The 23,238-nt window shown below is 41.8% G+C and overlaps 1 protein-coding gene and 1 long non-coding RNA gene across 2 annotated transcripts in view; both read left to right on the top strand.

Annotated features, from left to right (window-relative positions):
- Nucleotides 1-7,320: 7,320 nt before the first annotated feature.
- On the top strand, nt 7,321-13,282 carry LOC144598624 (uncharacterized). Its single transcript, XR_013547885.1, has 3 exons — nt 7,321-7,407; nt 8,193-8,286; nt 13,207-13,282. It is a non-coding gene; the product is annotated as an uncharacterized LOC144598624 (long non-coding RNA).
- A 2,047-nt stretch (nt 13,283-15,329) lies between these two features.
- The window catches only part of LOC144598704 (uncharacterized), a 36,808-nt gene continuing 28,899 nt past the window's right edge, over nt 15,330-23,238 (top strand). Inside the window, exon 1 of the mRNA XM_078409014.1 lies at nt 15,330-15,481. The gene's annotated coding sequence lies outside the window, so the exon portion shown is untranslated. The remainder of the gene's footprint in view (nt 15,482-23,238) is intronic.

Genomic DNA, 23,238 nt, shown 5'->3' with positions numbered 1-23,238 from the left:
CCGTGCTGTATAACTCTAAGAATTGGCAGGAAAATTTTGGTATTAACTTTCAAAAGAGTTAGCAGTTTTGGTGCATTTCTGAACACAGAAATTGGAAGATATTATCAACACATGAAAGGAATGATTTGCCGTCAAAGCTTTATTCCAGTAGCTTTGGAAGTTCACTTTGAGCAAGTCCAAATTTATTTAATTGACCCAACATTGACCAGAACTCCTAGGCCAATATTTTCTGACTCTTACACAATTTGAAAGATTATTTGTCTTTGTCAGCGGCCTTTATGTGGCGACTATTGCATTCTTTGGGTATGCAAGCAAATAATTTCACTGTGACTTGCCATATGTAACAATAAAGTATTCAATTCAATTCAGTTTTCATCAACTCTGAATTCATTTCAATTGCTATTTCAAGGCCAGAAAGAGTAATTATCAAGTCTTTCGGAAGGAACAAATCGGCACTTGCAACTCAAACATGGAAATTCCACAGAAAGAATTAACAAGGGAGATAACAAGTGAACTAATAGCTGTAAGTTGCTTTTAAAGTATTATTGAAAGGTTTTGAAAGTACTTTGGCGACTTGTGCTCTACACCTGCCCCTATAACCATTCACAGGCCCAGTGGAGCACATATTTGCCCAGGAATCTTCCTCTTTGATATCTACCTAAGGTGACGTACTAATTACACACAGTTATATTTTGCAGTCATGCACTTACTGTACAGATTTGCGTGAGGAATCAGAATCCTAAAATTGGTTACATTATTGTTTATTTTGGTCGCAGATGTAATGTCACTATCTGTCCATGTGTTACCGACTTCAAATGACCTGTGGGATTTACAACAATCACATTGAACAGAAACAATAGACAATAGTTGCAGGAGTAGGCCATTCGGCCCTTTGAGCCAGCACCGCAATTCAATGTGATCATGGCTGATCATTCTCAATCAGTACCCTGTTCCTGCCTTCTCACCATACCCCCTGACTCCGCTATCCTTAAGAGCTCTATCTAGCTCTCTCTTGAATGCATTCAGAGAATTGGCCTCCACTGCCTTCTGAGGCAGAGAATTCCACAGATTTACAACTCTCTGACTGAAAAGGTTTTTCCTCATCGCCGTTCTAAATGGCCTACCCCTTACTCTTAAACTGTGGGCCCTTGTTCTGGACTCCCCCAACATTGGGAACATGTTTCCTGCCTCTAACGTGTCCAGCCCCTTAATAATCTTATACGTTTCGATAAGATCCCCTCTCATCCTTCTAAATTCCAGTGTATACAAGCCTCGTCGCTCCAGTCTTTCAACATATGACAGTCCCGCCATTCAGGGAATTAACCTAGTAAACCTATGCTGCACGCCCACAATAGCAAGAATATCCATCCTCAAATTTGGAGACCAAAACTGCACACAGTACTCCAGGTGCGGTCTCACTAGGGCCCTGTACAACTGCAGAAGGACCTCTTTGCTCCTATACTCAACTCCTCTTGTTGGAGTGTTGGTTAATTGATATTAAGCATTGTCAACATGTCCTGCACTAGTACGCTGGGCAGCATAACCTCTGTGAGAGGAGAAAGAAAGAGAAACAGAATTAATTGTCACTAACAGTGGAATGGAAGGATATGGATTATGCCCATGTAGATAAGTCATGGTCTTGGCATCATATTCGGCACAGATGCTGTGGGTCGAAGGGCCTGATTTTTGTGCAGCACAGTTCTGTTGCTTTTTTCTAAACAGTGGGTGTAACAGTTTAAGAGCCAAAAGTGTTTATAGACAATAGACAATAGACAATAGGTGCAGGAGTAGGCCATTCAGCCCTTCGAGCCAGCACCGCCATTCAATGCGATCATGGCTGATCACTCTCAATCAGTACCCCGTTCCTGCCTTCTCCCCATACCCCTCACTCCGCTATCCTTAAGAGCTCTATCCAGCTCTCTCTTGAAAGCATCCAACGAACTGGCCTCCACTGCCTTCTGAGGCAGAGAATTCCACACCTTCACCACTCTCTGACTGAAAAAGTTCTTCCTCATCTCCGTTCTAAATGGCCTACCCCTTATTCTTAAACTGTGGCCCCTTGTTCTGGACTCCCCCAACATTGGGAACATGTTTCCTGCCTCTAATGTGTCCAATCCCCTAATTATCTTATATGTTTCAATAAGATCCCCCCTCATCCTTCTAAATTCCAGTGTATACAAGCCCAATCGCTCCAGCCTTTCAACATACGACAGTCCCGCCATTCCGGGAATTAACCTAGTGAACCTACGCTGCACGCCCTCCATGGTGTCACATGCACCAGGATCAGAACAACAAAAAACTCCCTGCAACTTTACAGGCATATTAACTCAAGTAAATATACAATAAATCATTTTATTACTGTCTCACTGGATTTTGATCTCATTATTCTCTGAGTTCATGAACCTCTAGACCTCGCTCAAAATGCTCCATCGATACAGCTATTCCCAGCCACTGCTCAGACCCACACATGCTCCACATCATGGGAATCAACTCCCCAACATCTAGAAGTCCAGCTTTCAGTAGTTATTCTTCAAGCACGAGGTATCTCATCTCCTCAGAGTCACCAGGAATCAGTTGGAAGCACAGGTCTACCACCGATGTTCTGACAACTGGTGGTCTGGCACCTCCTTTAATCTACCAAAATTACAAGAGCGCATTTGAAAACCCTCGTGGAAGTCCTCCCAAAAATGTGGTGGCTAGGCCAGGTGAGGCGGCCGATCTCTACCTCATCGGGATATCAGCTCCAATTGACGGGTTGAATTTGCCCCCAGCAGCCAGGGCTCTGGAACTCCAGCCCAGCCGGAACCGGCAGATCCGTTCCATAGCCGACTTCTGAAACTGACTTAGCGGGCTGGTATCTCGGCGTCTTGGCGGCCTACATGGACCGTTCTCGTACCGTTGGACGACTCTCTGAGGTAGAATCCAGCAAAACGGATAATCCAGAAAGGCTCTGGAACCAACGATGCCGGAAGGGCGGCGGTGGATCTGTACTAGTTAAATGGATTAAAACCATCCTGCTTCTGCAGATCCCAGGACCACCTTGATCTTGTCAGGACTTACTGAATGTTCCTCCTCCCTCTAAACTTCTGAAGAAGCATCACCACAGAAAATATTTCAGAGATCAAACTAATGGAAAGATTGTTCTACAAATGAAGTACATTGAATAAATCCTAGAACTATGCTATCAAGATGTTTGTATTGCTTTTATCACATACTCTATTTATTTACAGGTTCCCGTTAATGTTTGTGGGAAAAGTCCAATATCATCACACAGTAAGGCATCTTAAATCATCTATTCTGCTGTGAATAAATCTGATTCTTAATGCCGCCTGCAGTTTGTTTGGCAAATATTGTTTGTTGGAAGGTTATTTAAAATGTACCTCAATTTGGCTCGCAGCCACTCTCAAAGCTTTCTATCCTGGAGGAAGGGTTAGAAGTGAAGGAGGGAGAAATAGGAAATGAAATGGGAGAGAGGAGCAAAGAGGGAAAGATGGATTACCTTGGGAAGGAATTAAGATAGAGAGACAGGTGAGGAAGACCGGGACCAAGCTAAAAGAGGGAAAGAGATAGCAGCAAAACTAAGGAGGAATGCGAGAGAACACGAGCAAAGAAGGAATATGTCACACTGTTACATAACTGAAGGACCGGGATAATTTTAAATCTGAGATTGTAAAAATAGTAGAAACATAGAAACATAGAAACATAGAAAATAGGTGCAGGAGTAGGCCATTCGGCCCTTCGAGCCTGCACCGCCATTCAATATGATCATGGCTGATCATCCAGCTCAGTAGCCTGTACCTGCCTTCTCTCCATACCCCCTGATCCCTTTAGCCACAAAGGCCACATCTAACTCCCTCTTAAATATAGCCAATGAACTGGCCTCAACTACCTTCTGTGGCAGAGAATTCCACAGACTCACCACTCTCTGTGTGAAGAAATGTTTTCTCATCTCGGTCCTAAAAGACTTCCCCCTTATCCTTAAGTTGTGACCCCTGGTTCTGGACTCCCCCAACATCGGGAACAATCTTCCCGCATCTAGCCTCTCCAACCCCTTAAGAATTTTATATGTTTCTATAAGATCCCCCATCAGTCTTCTAAATTCCAGCGAGTACAAGCCTAGTCTATCCAGTCTTTCTTCATATGAAAGTCCCACCATCCCAGGGATCAATCTGGTGAACCTTCTCTGTACTCCCTCTAAGGCAAGAACGTCTTTCCTCAGATTAGGAGACCAAAACTGCACACAATACTCCAGGTGCGGTCTCACCAATGCCCTGTACAACTGCAGTAGAACCTCCCTGCTCCTAAACTCAAATCCTCTTGCTATGAATGCCAACATACCATTCGCTTTCTTCACTGCCTGCTGCACCTGCATGCTTGCTTTCAATGACTGGTGCACCATGACACCCAGGTCACGTTGCATCTCCCCTTCTCCTAATCGGTCACCATTCAGGTAATACTCTGCTTTCCTGTTCTTGCCGCCAAAGTGGATAACCTCACATTTATCCACATTATATTGCATCTGCCATGCATTTGCCCACTCGCCTAATCTATCCAAGTCACTTTGCAGCCTCCTAGCATCCTCCTCGCAGCTAACACTGCCACCCAGCTTCGTGTCATCCGCAAACTTAGAGATGTTGCATTCAATTCCCTCGTCCAAATCATTAATATACACTGTAAATAACTGGGATCCCAGCACTGAGCCTTGCGGTACCCCACTAGTCACTGCCTGCCATTCCGAAAAGGACCCGTTTATTCCTACTCTTTGCTTCCTGTCCGCCAACCAATTTTCTATCCACCTCAACACTGAACCCTCAATACCGTGTGCTTTAAGTTTGTACACCAATCTCCTATGTGGGACCTTGTCGAAGGCCTTCTGAAAGTCCAGATACAACACATCGACTGGTTCTCCCTTATCCACTCTACTAGTTACATCCTCGAAAAATTCTATAAGATTCGTCAGACATGATTTGCCTTTTGTAAATCCATGCTGACTTTGTCCGATGATTTCACCACTTTCCAAATGTGATGCTATCATATCTTTAATAACTGACTCTAGCATTTTCCCCACTACCGATGTTAGGCTAACTGGTCTATAATTCCCCGTTTTCTCTCTCCCTCCCTTTTTAAAAAGTGGGGTTACATTAGCTACCCTCCAGTCCTCAGGAACTACTCCAGAATCTAAAGAGTTTTGAAAAATTATCACTAATGCATCCACTATTTCTGAGGCTACTTCCTTAAACACTCTGGGATGCAGCCTATCTGGCCCTGTGGATTTATCTGCCTTTAATCCATTTAATTTACCTAACACCACTTCCCGACTAACCTGGATTTCCCTCAGTTCCTCCATCTCATTAGACCCCCGGTCCCCCGCTATTTCCGGCAGACTGTTTATGTCTTCCTTAGTGAAGACAGAACCAAAGTATTTGTTCAATTGGTCTGCCATCTCCTTGTTCCCTATGATCAATTCACCTGTTTCCGACTGCAAGGGACCTACATTTGTCTTAACTAATCTTTTTCTCTTCACATATCTATAAAAGCTTTTGCAGACAGTTTTTATGTTCCTTGCCAGTTTTCCCTCATAATCTATTTTCCCTTTCCTAATTAAGCCCTTTGTCCTCCTCTGCTGGACTCTGAATTTCTCCCAGTCCTCTGGTATGCTACTTTTTCTGGCTAATCTGTATGCTTCATCTTTTGTTTTAATACTATCCTTGATTTCCCTTGTTAGCCACGGATGCACTACCTTTCCTGGTTTGTTCTTTTGCCAAACTGGGATGAACACTTGCTGTAGTTCATCCATGCGACCTTTAAATGCCTTCCATTGTATGTCCACCGTCAACCCTTTCAGCATCAATTGCCAGTCTATCTTGGACAATTCACGCCTCATACCCTCAAAGTTACCTTTCTTTAAGTTCAGAACACTTGTTTCTGTATTGACAAGTAATAGGAAATTATTTTTTATACACGGACTGATATCCATAAGTGACTAGGGTCATAAAATATAATAAAGAATGCAAGGCAGGCCGTGTCAATTTTGACGACACAAGGAACTGCAGATGCTGGTTTACAAAAAATAGCAAATTACTGGAGTAACTCAGTGGGACAGGCAGCATCTCTAGATAACATGGGCAGGTGACATTTTGGGTCTAGAGTCTGAAGAAGGGTCCCAACCCAAAACATCACCTATCTATGTTTTCCAGAGATGCTGTCTGACCTGCTGTGTTACATCGGCACTTTGTGCTTTGCTCCAGATTCCAGCTTCTGCAGTCTCTGGTGTCTTCAATGACTATTTTAAACTGCGCTAAAATAATTCTGATCTAATTTCAGTAATTAGTTGGTGCCAAGATGCAGAATTGTGATCAGTACACTACTTAGGACCAATTCCATCCAAGGGCAATTAATCATCATAAATGCATTAATTTTCAGGCAAATACCTGACACAAGCAATGGTAAAGATAGAATCTACGAACGGAGATACTATTGGATCTATACATAAACCATTTTTTCGGTGGGAAGTTAAGGAAAATATAGTGGTTTGTTCTGACCCTGAAAGGTGAGCTAAAAATCTTATGTTAAGTGAAATTAAAAGGGGATGGATGTAGCTTTACTGCTTCATTGAGCTTATGATTTTAAGCATGTTATTTAAGTGTACGGATTTATTTTAATACCATAAGCTTATTTTTTGTACTTTTAGAATTTGAGGTTGACTATGAATTTACTGAATTTGGGGCGGCACAGTGGCGCAGCTGGTAGAGCTACTGCCTCGCAGCACCAGAGACCCGGGTTCCATCCTGACCTCACCTGATGTCTATGTGGAGTTTGCACGTTCTCCCTGTGACCTCATGGTTTCGTCCAGCTTCTCGGGTGCCCTCTCACATCCCAAAGATATGTGGGTTTGCAGGTTAATTGGCCTCTGTAAATTGCCCCGAGTGTGCAGGGAGTGGATGAGAAAGTGACATAACATAGCACTAATGTTTGATGGTCGGTGTGGACTCGGTGGGCAGAAGGACCTGTTTCCATGCTGTATCTCTGAACTAAACTGAACTAAATCTGATATTTCATTTTCTCCAAGCGTCCTTCCATTCCATACAGTTGTTCAGTGTGTCATTGTGAGAGGGAAGGGTCACAGGAAAAGCTGGCAAGTCATCTGCAGGCAGATGTACAATTTTATTAATCATTCTAATATAATTTTTACAAAATGAAAACTGTGCAACCAGGCCGAATGAAGTGAATTAATACCATGCCTAGATAACTCAAACGTCACCATCCTGTTGAACTCTTCATTGATTCTACACTCAGATTTCAAGGTGGTATTTCACTCTCTGAGCTTTGCAGTGATGTAGAACAAGTGGACCTCACAAGGCCTATGATCAATCGTGGAGTCCTCAAAGGACTTGTGACTTGCTTTGGGTAAGTTTTTATTATTCAGTCTTTAAAGTTGTTGAGATTGCATGTTATCAATTAAATGTAGAGATATGACTATTATTACATATATCATGAATTGCATTGAGTAATGCAGAGTGCAAACAGGCCCTTCAGCCCAACTTGTTCATGCCGACCGAGATGACCCATCTACACTAGTCCCACCTGCATGAATTTAGCCTCTGCCAACTAGTCCCACCTGCCTGAGTATCCCTCTAAACCTTTCTTATCCATGTACCTGTCCAAATGTCTTTTAAATGATATAGTGCCTGCCTCAACTACCTCCCTTGGCAACTCGTTCCATATACCCACCACTCTCTTGTGTGAAAAAGTTGCCCCTCACATTCCTACTAAATCTTTCCGTCTCACCTTAAACCTATGTCCTAAACCTATGGTTCTTGATTCCCCTACTCTGAGTAAAAGACTCCGTACATTCATCCTATCCATTCTTCTCATGATTTTATACCTCTAGCCTCCTGTACTCTAAGGAATAAAGTCCTAGTGTGCCCAACCTCTCCCTTTAGCGTAGGCCCTTGAGACCTAACACCATCTTTGTAAATATATAAAACTACTTCTGAACATAAAACTTCCAAGTATCAGTCGCTCATTTCCTCCCTCCTTCATAAGAAAACAATAATTTATAAACTAGAAGGTTAAGCATGGAGAAAAACTATCATATTTTGTTGGCATGATGCCATTTAAAAAAAAATGAAGAATTGACTTTTAAATAAAGCATTGATGCAGCTGACAAAATATTTTTGATTGTAATTAAGGAATCTCTTGAGTCATTTTGTACCATCAAACTACCATATACCAAAGGAGAAACTTGATAATTTGGGAGCAGAGGAACTGGTTACTTTCCCCATGGTAAGTCTGGATAAATCATTTGTAGTATAACGTATTATAGTGAAATATCTTGTCAATAATTAATTAGATATTTAGCTTCCCAAACCCTTCAGAGCGCAGACTGCACTTCAGAAAGTCAAATCTGACCAGCAACTAATCCACAACAATATGTGAAAGGTGAGGTGAGTAATGGATTAAAAGTATTATATATGAATGCTCAAAGTATAAGAAGTAAAGTGGATGAGCTTGAGGCTCAGTTAGAGATTGGTAGATATGACATTGTGGGGATTACAGAGACGTGGCTGCAGGAGGATCGGGACTGGGAACTGAATATTCAGGGTTATACGCCCTATAGAAAGGACAGGCAGGTGGGCAGAGGAGGTGGGGCAGCTCTGTTGGTGAGGCATAAAATTCAATCCCTTGCGAGGGGTAACATAGGGAGGGACGATGAAGAGTCGCTGTGGATTGAATTAAGGAATTGTAAAGGCAAGAAGACACTAATGGAAGTTATCTACAGGCCCCAAACAGGAGCCTGGAGATAGGGTGTAAGTTGCAGCAGGAGTTAAAATTGGCATGTAACAATGGTAATGCCACTGTGGTTATGGGAGATTTCAATATGCAATATGCAGATTTCAATATGCAGGTAGACTGGAAAATCAGGTTGGTTCTGGACCGCAAGTAAGGGAGTTTGTAGAGTGCCTCCGAGATGAATTCTTAGAGCAGCTTGTACTGGAGCCTACCAGAGAGAAGGCAATTCTGGATTTAGTGTTGTCCAATGAACCAGATTTAATAAGGGAACTCAAGGTAAAGGAACCGCTAGGAGGTAGTGACCATAATATGATAAGTTTTAATTTGCACTTTGAGAGGGAGAAGGTTAAATCAGAAATGTCAGTGTTGCAGTTGAACAAAGGAGACTATGAAGGCATGAGAGAGGAGCTGGCCAAGGTCAACTAGAAAAGGACCCTAGCAGGAATGAAGGTGGAACAGCAGAGGCAGGAATTTCTGGGCATAATCCAGAAGATGCAGGGTCACTTCATTCTAAAGAGGAAGAAAGATTCTAGGGGGAGCAAGAGGCAACTGTGGCTGACAAGGGAATTTAGGGATGGAATAAAACTAAAAGAAAAGATGTATTACATAGCAAAGAGTAGCGGGAAGCCAGAGGATTGGGAAACTTTCAAAGGACAACAGGGAGGTAACAAAAAGGGCAATACAGGCTGAAATGATGAAGTACTGATGAAGTAAGCTGGCCAAGAATATAAAGAAGGATAGTAAAAGCTTCTTTAGGTATGTTAAGAGAAAAAGATTAGTAAAAACAAACGTGAGTCCCTTGAAGGCAGAAACAGGTGAAATTATTATGTGGAACAAGGAAATGGCAGAAGAGTTGAACAGATACTTTGTGTCTTCCTTAGTGAAGACAGAACCAATCTCCCAGATTTACTAGAGGACAGAGGATCGAGAGAAACAGAGGAACTGAAAGAAATTTGCATTTTCTATGGAATGGTCTGCTGGAGCAGCAGCATCTCAGCAGTGGAAGGGAAGAGACTCGACAAGCTGGTCAGGAAGGCCAGCTTTGTCCTGGGTTGCCCCCTCGACTCAGTGCAGGTGGTGAGAGAGGAGGATGATGATGGCAAAGCTAACATCGCTGCTGGACAACGACTCCCACCCCATGCAGGACACTGTCACTGCACTGAGTAGCTCCTTCAGTGACAGACTCCTTCACCCCAAGTGCGTGAAGGAGAGATATAGGAGGTGCTTCCTTCCCGCTGCTGTGAGACTTCACAACCAGCACTGCACCCAGCAGACGAGTCAACAATAACAGCTAAGAACACACAGAAAACTGATGACAATTTATGTATCTTTTATTTATAATGAATGATCTCTTGCTATCCACTTTGCTGCTGTAAATTTCCCCGGTGTGGGACGAATAAAGGAATATATTATTAGGCAAGAAATAGTATTGGGTAGACTGATGGGACTGAAGACTGATAAATCCCCAGGGCCTGATGGTCTGCATCCCAGGGTACTCAAGGAGGTGGCTCTAGAAATCGTGGATGCATTGGTGATCATTTTCCAATGTTCTATAGATTCAGGATCAGTTCTTGTGGATTGGAGGGTAGCTAATGTTATCTCACTTTTCAAGAAATGAGGGAGAGAGAAAACGGGGAATTATAGACCAGTCTGCCTGACATCGGTGGTGGGGAATATGCCGGGGTCAATTATTAAAGAAGTAATAACGGCGCATTTGGATAGTAGTAAAAGGATTGGTCCAAGTCAGCATGGATTTATGAAGGAGAAATCCTGCTTGACTAATATTCTGAAATTTTTTGAGGATGTGACGAGTAAAATGGATGAAGGAGAGCCAGTGGACCTTTCATAAGGCCCCACACAGGAGATTAGTGGGCAAAATTAGAGCACATGGTATTGGGGGTAGGGTATTGACATGGATAGAGAATTGGTTGGCAGACAGGAGACAAGGAGTAGGAATAAACAGGTCCCTTGTCAGAATGGCAGGCAGTGGCGAGTGGAGTGCCGCGAGGCTCGGTGCCTCCTTGTTTTTGCCGCCAAAGTGGATAACCTCACATTTATCTACATTATACTGCATCTGCCATGCATCTGCCCACTCACTCAACCTGTCCAAGTCACCCTGCAACCTCCTAGCATCCTTTTCACAGTTCACACTGCCACCTAGATTGGTGTCATAAGCAAAGTTGCTAGTGTTACTTTTAATTCCATCATCTAAATCATTAATATATTTTGTAAATATTTTGGATGATGGAATTAAAAGTAACACTAGCAAGGAGGCAGATTAATATCTCAATGGTGTCAGATTAGGTAAAAGGGAGGTGCAACGAGACCTGGGTGTCCTTGTACACCAGTCACTGTAAATACGCAGGAACAGCAGACAGTGAAGAAAGCTAATGGCACGTTGGGCCTTCATAACGATAGGATTTGAGTACAGGAGTAAAGAGTTCCTTCTGCATTTGCACAGGGCCTTGTTAAGACCACATCTGGAGTATTGTGTGCAGTTTTGGTCTCCTAATTTGAGGAAGGACATCCTTGCTATTGAGGCAGTGCAGCGTAGATTCACCAGATTAATCCCCGGGATGGTGGGACTGTCATATGAAGAAAGATTGGAAAGACTGGGTTGTATTCACTGGAATTTAGAAGGATGAGAGGGGATCTTATAGAAACGTATAAAATTATAAAAGGACTGGACAAGCTAGATGCAGGAAAAATGTTCCCAATATTGGGGGAGTCCAGAAACAGGGAGACCATTTAAAACTGAGATGAGAAAAAACATTTTCACCCAGAATTGTGAATTTGTGGAATTCTCTGCTACAGAAGGCAGTAGAGGCCAATTCATTGAATGAATTTAAAAGAGAGTTAGATAGAGCTCTAGGGGCTAGCGGAATCAAGGGATATGGGAAGAAGGCAGGCACAGGGTACTGATTGTAGATGATCAGCCATGTCACAACGAATGGCGGTGCTGGCTCGAAGGGCCAAATGGCCTCCTCCTGCACCTATTTTCTATGTTTCTATGTGACATTGAGATTTTGGGCCAAGAGAGATTGTTTCCAATTACAAGTCCCTGCACAGGGGAGCACTGTGGTGCAGCGGGTAGAGCTGCTACCTCACTGCACCAGAGACCCAGGTTCAATCCTGACTACGGGTGCTGCGGGTACGGAGTTTGCATAGTCTCCCTTTGACCGGGGAGAAGGCAGGAACGGGGTACTGATTGAGAGTGATCAGCCATGATCGCATTGAATGGCGGTGCTGGCTCGAAGGGCTGAATGGCCTACTCCTGCACCTATTGTCTATTGTCTATTGACCGTGTGGATTTCCTCTGGGTTCTCTGGTTTCCTCCCACATTCTAAAGATGTGCAATTTTGTAGGTTAATTGGCATCTGTAAATTGTCTCTAGGGTGTGGGATAAAACCTGTGTTGGGGTGATCATTGATCAGCGTGGACTCAGTGGGCCAAAGGGCCTGTTTTCCACACTGTATCTCTAAACTAAGCTAAACTAAACCAAACGCATTGTGGGATTGTGGCAAAGTTGAGAGGAGACGATGTGACATCACAAGGTGGGGGGAGGGGAGCGGGGGAGCAGCCAAACACCACTTGAGATTTGTTCAGCTCCCAGTAGCCAACATGGATCTGGGTTAGATTGGGACATGTATATTTCTAAATGTCCATTGCTCTCTGGGTGTCCAGAATGTACCCTGGTGGTCTTCACTCCAATCCCTGACATCGGAACACTGCTGATCTGATCAAGCAGGCTTCTCCCAGACAAGTCCAAAGTCCCATTGCAGATCTAGGGAGCAAGGACACTGGATCCCCTGCCCTTCCCAGTGACATGGCCCTGCTTCGGGTGCCTGATGGGTCTGTGGCCTGATACTTTCATTTTTTAAATTATTTCTAAATAACATTTTGCGTGGCCCAGCAGTGCAGCGGTAGAGCTGCTGTGTCACAGCTCCTGAGACCCGGGTTCAATCCTGACCTCGGGTGCTGTCTTTGTGGAGTTTGCATGTCCTCCCTGTCTCCGGGTCTTCAGGTTTCCTCCCACACCCCAAAGAAGTGCGAGTTTGTAGGTTAATTGGCCTCCGTAAAAGCCCCTAGTGTGTTGGGAGTGGATGCAAAGGTGTGAACAGGTGATCGATGGATGGTGTGGACTTGGTGGGCCAAAGGGCCTGTTTCCATACTGTACCTTTCGAACAAAAAAAAGTGAGCAGCAACTCTATTTGGTCGGCATGTGTGTCAAATTCTCAATCAAATAAAGAATGAATACCCAGTGAAAGTTATTTAAGCATGTCCTCTCAGTTCTTGCTTGCCTCTGCCATAACAAAGTACTACAGTGCACCCTGCAGTCTTGGCGGCTGTAGTACTTTGGTAAGCGATGGTTGTTTCCATGTGCAGGTAACCAAAGTGTGCCTGTTTTTGTAGCACGACTACTTCATGCATTATGAGAGAACTTTACGGAGGCGGCTGCAATCTACAGCTGAAGGTGCGATCAGCAGAGCTCAGGAACTGGAGCAGAAAATGCAGCAGGTGGAGACACAACTGAGGGAGACCAAAGAGAAACTGCGGTTCTATCAAAATGTCACGGATCTCTTGTTGAACAGGAACTGTACTGTACGTAAATGCTGCCATGCTGTCTAGTTATTTTTAAACCAGTAACAACTTTATTCTTCCATTAATTCAATACAGATGGACTAACCTTTAAGTAGACATAAGGGAAAAAAGTATTTTTACTATCCCATTCTTCATTAAGTTTTATCTTCTCAGGGGAAACCTCTTCCACACTGGGACACAGGACCAGTGTTTGACGTATGTAATTTGATGACTAACACATTCTGAAGAATAGTGCCATCCCAAAATGTCGTCTGTCCATTGCTGCCTGCCAGGGAAATTAGACTGTATAGTTCAGGAAAGTTGTTGATTTCTGCTGGAACAACACTTCAGTGAATCAGTCGAGACTCTGACCAAATACAACTTTTCTCCCCTGTCTCTCTACCCAAAGCTGACATCCCCATGGCCACACATTGCTCCCTGGCCTGCACACTGACTGTACAGCCATCACCCCTGCACTGTTTCCATGCACTGAGGCAGTCTTGAGCCTGATTAAGTCCTGGAGTTTCTAAACACCACTTACCCCAGTGGTTTCTCTGACCTGTGTCCTCCCTCCACTCCCTAGTCATCTCCACTTCAGACTCTCTAAAGGAGTTGATCAAATCGAATAAACTTATTAATCATTTGAGTATTGGAGTAAAGAGGTCCTCTGTAGTTGTACAGGGCCCTGGTGAGACCACATCTGGAGTATTGTGTGCAGTTTTGAATTCCTAATTTGAGGAAGGACACCCTTACTATTGAGGCAGTGCAGCGTAGGTTCACAAGTTTAATCCCCGGGATGGCTGGACTGTCATATGAGGAAAAATTGGAAAGACTGGGCTTGTATTCACTGGAATGTAGAAGGATGAGAGCGGATCTTATAGAAACATATAAAATTACAAAAGGATTGGACAAGCTAGATGCAGGAAAAATGTTCCCAATGTTGGGGGAGTCCAGAACCAGGGGCCACAGTCTAAGAATAAAGGGGAAGCCATTTACAACTGAGATGAGAAAAAACTTTTTTCACCCAGAGTTGAGAATTTGTGGAATTCTCTGCCACAGGAGACAGTAGAGGCCAATCCACTGGATGAATTTAAAAGAGAGTTAGATAGAGCTCTGGGGGCTAGCGGCGTCAAGGGATATGGGGAGAAATTGGGCACGGGTTACTGATTGTGGATGATCAGCATCTATTTTTTATGTTTCTATGAATCTGCCTGATAGAAACGAGTTGAGTCATCTGGGACTCTCCATTTTTCAATTGTAATTAATTATCAGAAGCAAAATTATTCATGAATGAAGCTTATCGTTGTGTCAAAATAATTGATAATGTATTTGTACAGTAACTTTGCCAACTTTCTTATTTTTCATCAGCCACTTCCTGAAGATAACTGAATTAAGCTTTCAACAAAGAAGCAGACTCTCAAGATATGTACAGTGATCAAGAGCAACTGAAGTTTCCCAAAAGTGGTCTGATTCACTGAAAGCAAATTATTTTAGGTTAGATTTTCTCATTTTAGTTTTTTAAAAAAGGATGTCAAACAGGAAAGGATTGACGAAAATAAATCCTTTAATGTAACGATTAACATTTTTTTGTCTGAAGAAGGGTCCCTACCCGAAACGTCGTCTACCCATGTTCTCCAGAAATGCTGCCTGACCCGCTGAGTTACTCCAGCACTCTGTCTTATTTTGTAAACCAACATCTACATTTCCTTGTTTCTATATTTCTATATTTTTTTCTTCTCTGCTTCTCTCTGTGAGAACAGTACAATGAATGAATATTGTAAGATGGCTATTATTTTTTAAGCTTATTTTTGATCATTTGAACATTGCATTGTAAGCCGACAGAATGTTTTAAAAGCTTGCTTTTATTTTTGCAAATAGATGATGTGACCTAGTATTCAAATAACAGCATGGAATACGTTTACTTGCTTTTTGCCATCTGTAACCTTAGTAACCAAGAATACTTCAAGTTTTGAATGAGTCAGCAAGTATTCTGACCTTGGCCTCATTTTTTATGTTTTTATGTTGTCTATATAATAGGCAGTACTGAAAGTTAAAAGCTCATAGTACATATGTATTCACATCTTTACTTTAAATCTGCTCTAAAAAGGTTCGTTATTTTTTTGTCAAACTGTAGAAATGTCAATTGTAAAACTGTATATTTTGAGGTTGTATAATCAGAATAAATGTTATATTGTATTTGCAACTTGTTTAATATTAGCTTTGCTAGGTTTTTGGAAGATTTTTTTATTTTTATTTTTTATTTTTAGTCCCCCAAAAATATTGCACAATGTATACCAATCATTGTAAAATAACCTTTGTAAGTAATCAAACATGATTTGTAGACAATTATTGCAACACTGAAATTGTTCCATTTAAATATCTCCCTTCCCCCAACTCTTTCATCATTGGCAGAAGACTTTTATAACCCAAATCCTGGAATTCATTTCTTCGATTTCTCCATTTTTAGTTATATTGGACACTGCTGAAATCTCATCCAAAGTACTGCATACATTAAATGCTGGAGTAACTCAGCAGGTCAGGCAGTATCTCGGGAGAGAAGGAATGGGTGACGTTTCGGGTCGAGACCCTTCTTCAGACTGAGATTCCTTCTCTCCCGAGATGCTGTCTGACCTGCTGAGTTACTCCAGCATTTTGTGAATAAATACCTTCGATTTGTACCAGCATCTGCAGTTATCTTCTTATACTGCATACATTGTCGGTCTCTTTCATTTAAAGAAGTATGGCACTGCATTAGTTCACAGGTAGGCACAAAATGCTGGTGTAACTCAGCGGGACAGACAGCATCTCTGAAGAGAAGGAATGGGTGACATTTCGGGACGAGACCCTTCTTCAGACTTAGATTCTGCATTAGAAGTTCACACTTTGCAAGGCCAAGACCTGGAGTGGGAAATTATTTTTTTTGTTGCCTGTTGTTATGGAAACATGGAAACATCAAGTGAACAAGCATTTCTTATGCCAGGAAGTCAAAAGTACTCAGTCCAGAATGGGCAAATGATAGGGGAGGGATAGAGAGAGAGAGAGACTTTAATGGTATGTAACAACAATGGAACATTGAGATTCTTAGTTGCTGCAAAGTAACATGCCTGTAAACAAAACAACACATTTTTGCTGTGGTTAGTGTTCAAGAGCCTGATAGTTGTTGGGAAGTAGCTGTTCTTGAACCTGGAGTTCATGGTTTTCATTTACAATTGCATCTTCCTAAAATAAGCAGTGTTTTGCAATCAAATGTCTGAAGTGAAATCAAGTTCTGTAATGGGAGGTAGACAGTGCTGCAGTGCTAATTTTTTTAGGTGCCAGAGCTGTCACTGGTGCCGGAGCGGCCACTGTTAAATTACCCACTAGTTAAAATTCCCCGCTGTTTATTTTGGCTTTTATTTACAGAGATGCTGGAGAGGTGCTCCGGTGAGCTCCAGCAGCACTGCATCCCTGGAGGTAGACACAGAATGCTGGAGTAACTCAGCAGGCAGCATCTCTGGAGAGAAGGAATAGGTGATAGAAACATAGAAACATAGAAAATAGGTGCAGGAGTAGGCCATTCGGCCCTTCGAGCCTGCACCGCCATTCAATATGATCATGGCTGATCATCCAGCTCAGTAGCCTGTACCTGCCTTCTCTCCATACCCCCTGATCCCTTTAGCAAAAAGGGCCACATCTAACTCCCTCTTAAATATAGCCAATGAACTGGCCTCAACTACCTTCTGTGGCAGAGAATTCCACAGACTCACCACTCTGTGTGAAGAAATGTTTTCTCATCTCGGTCCTAAAAGACTTCCCCCTTATGTTTCGGGTCGAGACCCTTCTTCAGACTGATGTCAGGGGAGTGGGCGGTACAGAGATAAAATGAGACAGTAAGACTGGTGGGAGAACTGGGAAGGGGGAGAGGATGGAGAGAGAGGGAAAGCAAGGGCTACGAAGTTAGAGAAGTCAATGTTCATACCGCTGGGGTGTAAATGGGATGTAATGGGAGTGTTATATTGTGAGGAGAGGTTAGACAGGATTGAGATGTATCTGCTGGAGTTTAGAAGAGTGGGAGTTGAAACATAAGATCCAGAGGGATCATGTGTGGATATAGATAGGTTGGCGCCTCTTGTGGGAGATAGTAAATCCACGGATCATTGTCTAAAAATAAGTGGTTGACTATTTTACGCAGAGTTGAGATTACAGGAGTGTTGAGAATTTTTAGCAGGGCCTTTTGAATATTTTTTAAGGCAGAAGTTATCACATGATAAGCAAGGGAGTGAAAGATTATCGTGGATAGGTGATAATATGTGGACGTTACAATCAAACCAGCCATGATCTTTGTAAAGGAGACACAAGAGACTGCAGGTGCTGCAATATGGAGCAACAAGTAATCCACTGGAAAATCTCAGTAGGTTCAGCAGCGTGCGGGGAAGCAACTTGATATTTGGGGTCGAAACCCTGCATCAAGACTTCATCTTATGATCTTCAATGGCGGGGAAGGTTTGAGGGGCCGAATGGCCTACCATGCTTTATCAGCACTCTTACTTGTGCCTTTTGTGCTTGTAGATTAATGGAGCAGATAGCTGCAAAGATAAGGAAGGATCTTTTGTGTAAGGCCATTCAAAATCAGGCAAAAGATTGACTTCTCTTTCAACAGAGCAAGGCAAGATATGAGAGGTCATTGTAGGTCAACTGAATAATTCACTATTGATGGGGTCATGGAGGCCCTGTAATTAATGACCGCAGGATTTCATTAACAACTTAAAGCTCCACCTCCTTCCCAGAAACTGCTCAGCTTGCCCTTCCAATGGTAGGCAGCAAGCCTATGGGATTTGTCCTGGACACTTCAGAGGGGAATAAGCTTGGAAATTTAGTGTTGGCACACATTGAAGATCAAGGACATTGTGCCCGATGGACAAGGTCTATCCCACATTTGTGGAACAGCTCTGTGGCATAGCCAGGAACAGACATCGTATTGTGGATGGCCCAATTAGATTTGGCTCTTGAAGACGTTCTCAATTACTATTTTCCTGTTGTCATCTTCCTCCAGGAATTGGTAACGTTATCTCAGAAATCATTTTCTGACAAATTTGAGAATTTCAGCAAGCACGCATCTTTGGTAGACACAAAATGTTGGAGTAACTCAGCGGGACAGGCAGCATCTCTGGAGAGAAGGAATGGGTGATGTTTCGGGTCGAGACCCTGGCACGTTTTTGTGTATGTAGCACCCTTGCACTCGTATCTTGTAGGAAGTCAATAGTCCCCAGTCTGCAGTGACATGGAATGACAGGGAAATAAGTTATTAATGTGTTTCTTTTTTTTTTTTTTACTTTCTTTTTTATTTTTATTATTATTTTTTTTACATACATACAAACACAAACTAAACAAACATAGGAGATGCATATTGAATGTAAATACCCTTGCTTTAAGTTCCCAAAATCGGAAGAGACTAGAGTCCCGGCATTGCCTGTATTAATAATGACCATCTTTTATCAAACATGTCTGTTGTCAACTGTAACCTTGCTGTGATTTTTTCCATTATATACACATTTTTTACCCTATCTCTCCATTGCATTATGCTTGGAGGCTGTGGTTTCAACCAAGAAGTTGTTATCGTCTTCTTTGCTATCAGCAGCAGGATTGTCAGTAAATGTTTCGAACTCTTATCTGTCATACTGTCAGGAATTATACCCAAAATGTAAAGTGCTGGTTCCAGAGGGAAGTTAATGCCCATAATCTGTTTAATTTCCTTTTGAATATTCTTCCAGAAATCCTGTATTTTTGGGCAATCCCAGAATATATGAGTGGAGTCCCCAACTTCTCCACACTCCCTCCAACATAAATCAGTTGTATTACTATATTTCGATGTAATGAATGGAGTATAAAAGTAACGCATTTTAACTTTCCAGTCAAATTCCCTCCATGTTGGGCTCTTAGTTAGTTTATGTCCCTCTTTAAATGATTCCTCCCACCCTTCTTCTGATATTATGATATTCGCTTCCAGTTCCCATTTTTCTTTGATATGTAAGTTGTTCTCATTGGATTCATGTTGTAGTGCTTCATAAATTTTTGATATAATCCCTTTTTTTGACTTGTCTTCCGAGAACCCCCACAACACTTCCTCTAATTTAGATGGAGTCTTGCAGATGTTCTCCCATTCCTGATGTTTCTGTAGGTAATCTCTTAGCTGTAAGAATTTGCAAAAGTCATGAGCAGGTAAATTGAATTCTTTTTGAAGTTGTGTGAATATTTTCATTGTTTGTCCCTGAAACATTTGATCTATGTATATTAGCCCTTTGTCAGCCCATCTGTCAAATCCTGAGTCCATGGTAGATGGTACAAAGTCTGGGTTTTTTGCTATTCTAGTAGCCCTGCTTACAGAATTTGACAGCTTCAGCTTCTTTCTTACTGCTGACCAGATTTTCATTGTTACCCTAATCCACTCGTTGCCCATCCTGAGCCTCTTCCGGGCCTTCTCGTTTAAAAATGGGAGTGATTCTAAAGGCAAATTTTTACAAGCGTTTTGCTCCATCTCCACCCACATTGAATCTTTCTCTTTAGTAGTCCACATGATTAAGGCTCTGAGTTGCGTTGCCCAATAATAATTTCTTAAATTAGGCAAGTTCAACCCTCCCTTTTCTTTTTTGCTAAGAAGCGTCTTGTATTTAATTCTTGCTTTTTTACTTTGCCATAAGAATTTCGATATAATTTTATCCAGTTTTTTTAGAAAAGCTCCCGAGATCATAATAGGCAACGATTGGAACAAAAACAACAGTCTTGGCAATATATTCATTCTGACTGTTTCTACTCTTCCCACCAGAGTCAACGGCAAAATCTCCCATCCAGCCAAATCATCCTTTATCTCAGATATCAGTTTCCCATAATTAGCTTCAAATAGCTGTGCTGTATTCGAAGTGATAATTATACCAAGGTATCTAAACCCTTTTTTGGTCCATTTAAAATGGACTTTTTCTTTAAGTTCCACTGGACAATCTCCTGAGAGCATCATTGCTATTGATTTGGCTTCATTTGTCAAATATCCTGATATTTCACCATATTCTTTTAGGTTATCTAGTAGAGCTGGTATAGACGTGGAGGGCTCCACTATGTATGTTAATAAATCGTCCGCAAATAATGACGTCTTGTGTTCTATGCCCCCTTCATCTTTTATTCCTTTAATGTTTTTATTTTGTCTTATTGACTCTGCTAACGGTTCAATACTTGCAGCAAACAGTAGCGGGCTCAGGCAATCTCCTTGCCTGACTCCTCTTTTGAGGTAGAAGAAGTCTGAGCAGCAGCCATTAATTCTGATCCGTGATTTGGGATTTTTATAGACAATTCTTACCCAGTCTATAAACGTTGAGTGAAACCCAAAAACCTTCAATGTTTGATATAAAAAGTTCCATTTCACGCGGTCAAACGCTTTTTGTGCATCTAGGCTAAGTAGCATGGTAGGTCTGGGATTATTTTTAGCACATGATATAAGATTTAGTGTTCTCCTGATATTGTTAGCCCCCTGTCTCCCCGGGATAAACCCCGTTTGATCTGGCTTGATTAATTTAGTTATATGTTGTTGCATTCTCTGTGCTAGTATGCTTGTTAATATTTTTAAATCATTACAGAGCAAGCTGACCGGTCTATATCCCTCACATGAAGTCGGATCTTTGCCCTCCTTATGTAGTACGGAAATTATGGCTTCTGACCAAGTATCTGGGCGGTTTCCTGTTGACAGCGCATAATTAAAAACTTTACATAATTCTGGTGTTATGTCTTCTGCAAAACATTTATAATACTCCCCTGAGAAGCCATCTGTACCTGGGGATTTGTTACTTTTAAGGGTTTTTATAGTATCGGTTATTTCTTGTGACGAAATTGGTTTTATCATTTCAGATGCTTCTTCTACCTTTAATGCTGGTAAATGTAGTTTTTTGAAAAATTCTTGTGTTTTGGTCTCAGTGAGATTAGATTCTGAGTCACTGTATAAGTTTTTATAATATTCTGCAAAGGCCTTTGCTATCTCTTTTGGCTTAGCCATAATAAAATTGGAAGTGGGATGTCTTATTTTTGTAACTATTCTATTTGTTTGAGCTTTTCGCAGTTGGAATGCCAGTAACCGGCTTGCTCTGTTACCCATCTCATAATATCTTTGATTTATAAAACGAAGAGCTCCTTCTGCTTTATATGTTAAAAGTTCGTCTAACTCTTGTCTCATTTTTTTTAATTCGACGAGAATAGAATTGTTTCTTGTTCTTTTATGTTCTAACTCCAACTCTCTGATTTTACTTTCTAGCTTTCCTTGCCTTTCCATTCGAGTTTTTTTCAATCTGGAAGTTATCTCTATTATTTTCCCTCTCATGACTGCTTTTCCTCCCTCCCATAATGTCGATGGTGAGACCTCGCCATTGTCATTTATTTGAAAATATTCCTTTAAGTTTAATTTTAGTTCTTTGACAACCTTTTCATCTGATAGGATTGACACATTAAGTCTCCAGTACTTAAAGAAGGATTCCCTGCCCAGCTCAATGGATAGTATGACAGGGGCGTGGTCACTTATAGTTATGGATTCTATACTGCAGTCCCTGACTGTATGTATCTGTTGTTTTGACACACAAAAAAAGTCTATCCTCGAATAACTCCCATGTGGGTTAGAGTAAAAGGTAAAATCTCTTCCTTTAGGATTATTATGTCTCCATGGATCAACCAGACCTAATTCTTTTATAACATTATTTAGGACTCTGGATTTTTTTGTTTTTGGTCCCCTCTCAGATGGCAACCTGTCTAAGTTACGATTCTGTATGGTATTAAAATCCCCTCCCAAAATTATCATCCCTCGTCCGTTACTGGTAAGTATATTGGCTATGTTTTTAAAGAATGTTTCATTTTCTTCATTTGGGGCATAGATGTTTAATATTGAAATACTCATATCTCCTATTGTGCCAACCACCATGATATATCTTCCCATATCACCTTTAATCACTTTCTCTACAGAAAATGGTAGGGATTTATTAATTAGTATGGCCACCCCCCTTTTCTTGCCATATGAAGCATGGAATACTTGGTTTACCCATTCCCTTTTCAGTTTTTTATGTTCATTTTCACTCAAGTGAGTTTCTTGGATTAGTGCAATGGCACATTGTAGTTTCTTCAACTGACTCAATATTTTCTTTCTCTTAATAGGGTGATTTAGACCGTGCACATTATAAGAAACAAGGTTCAACTTATTCATGACATTTTAAAATGTAGGCCATAAACTCGGTTCCTCCTATAAATCAAAACAACTGTGCAAAACGATACACAGCGAAAAAACAAACAAACAATACACATCTCCCTCTGAACTACTATACAAAAATAACATGTGACTCCCAAAAGTCCCGTCATCAGAGAGTGTGGCAATCTCTCTGGGGAAATGGCACAATGTGCACCTGCAACTTCTCAGAATTAAGTTGCTCCTTGCTCAAATTGAGATCCAGCTTTGCTCCTTCAACCAATTTTGACATTATTCAGTATAAGTGTTACTTAAATCCCATAACTAGCTCCTTTTCAATTCTTTGAACATTAAACATAAATTCAGATTGTCCGCATTATATATACTTCAGGATTGTCATTTATTTTTTTACCCTTAGTTCCAGGCTGTTTTTTTGGGTTTTTTTTAGTCCTTACCACTGTGGACCTCAGAGTTCACAGACCGAGGGCTTGTATGTCCGCCTCTGTGATGGGTGGCTGTCTCCTCTTTCCCTTCTGTCCTGTCCCCGTGGTCCAGCTGCCCTCCATCCTCACTCTCTGTAGTTTCTCCCACTCGTCCTCCTCCACATGGATCCCCATGTCCTTCAGCATGGGGGCAGCCTCCATCAGTGTATTGAATGTCTTCCTCTCTGTTCCCAG

The sequence above is a fragment of the Rhinoraja longicauda genome, chromosome 12 (assembly GCF_053455715.1).
Source record: "Rhinoraja longicauda isolate Sanriku21f chromosome 12, sRhiLon1.1, whole genome shotgun sequence".
NCBI classification, from domain to species: Eukaryota; Metazoa; Chordata; class Chondrichthyes; order Rajiformes; family Arhynchobatidae; genus Rhinoraja; species Rhinoraja longicauda.
Note: the sequence above shows the minus strand (reverse complement) of the source record. Positions and strands in the feature narration are given on the sequence as shown.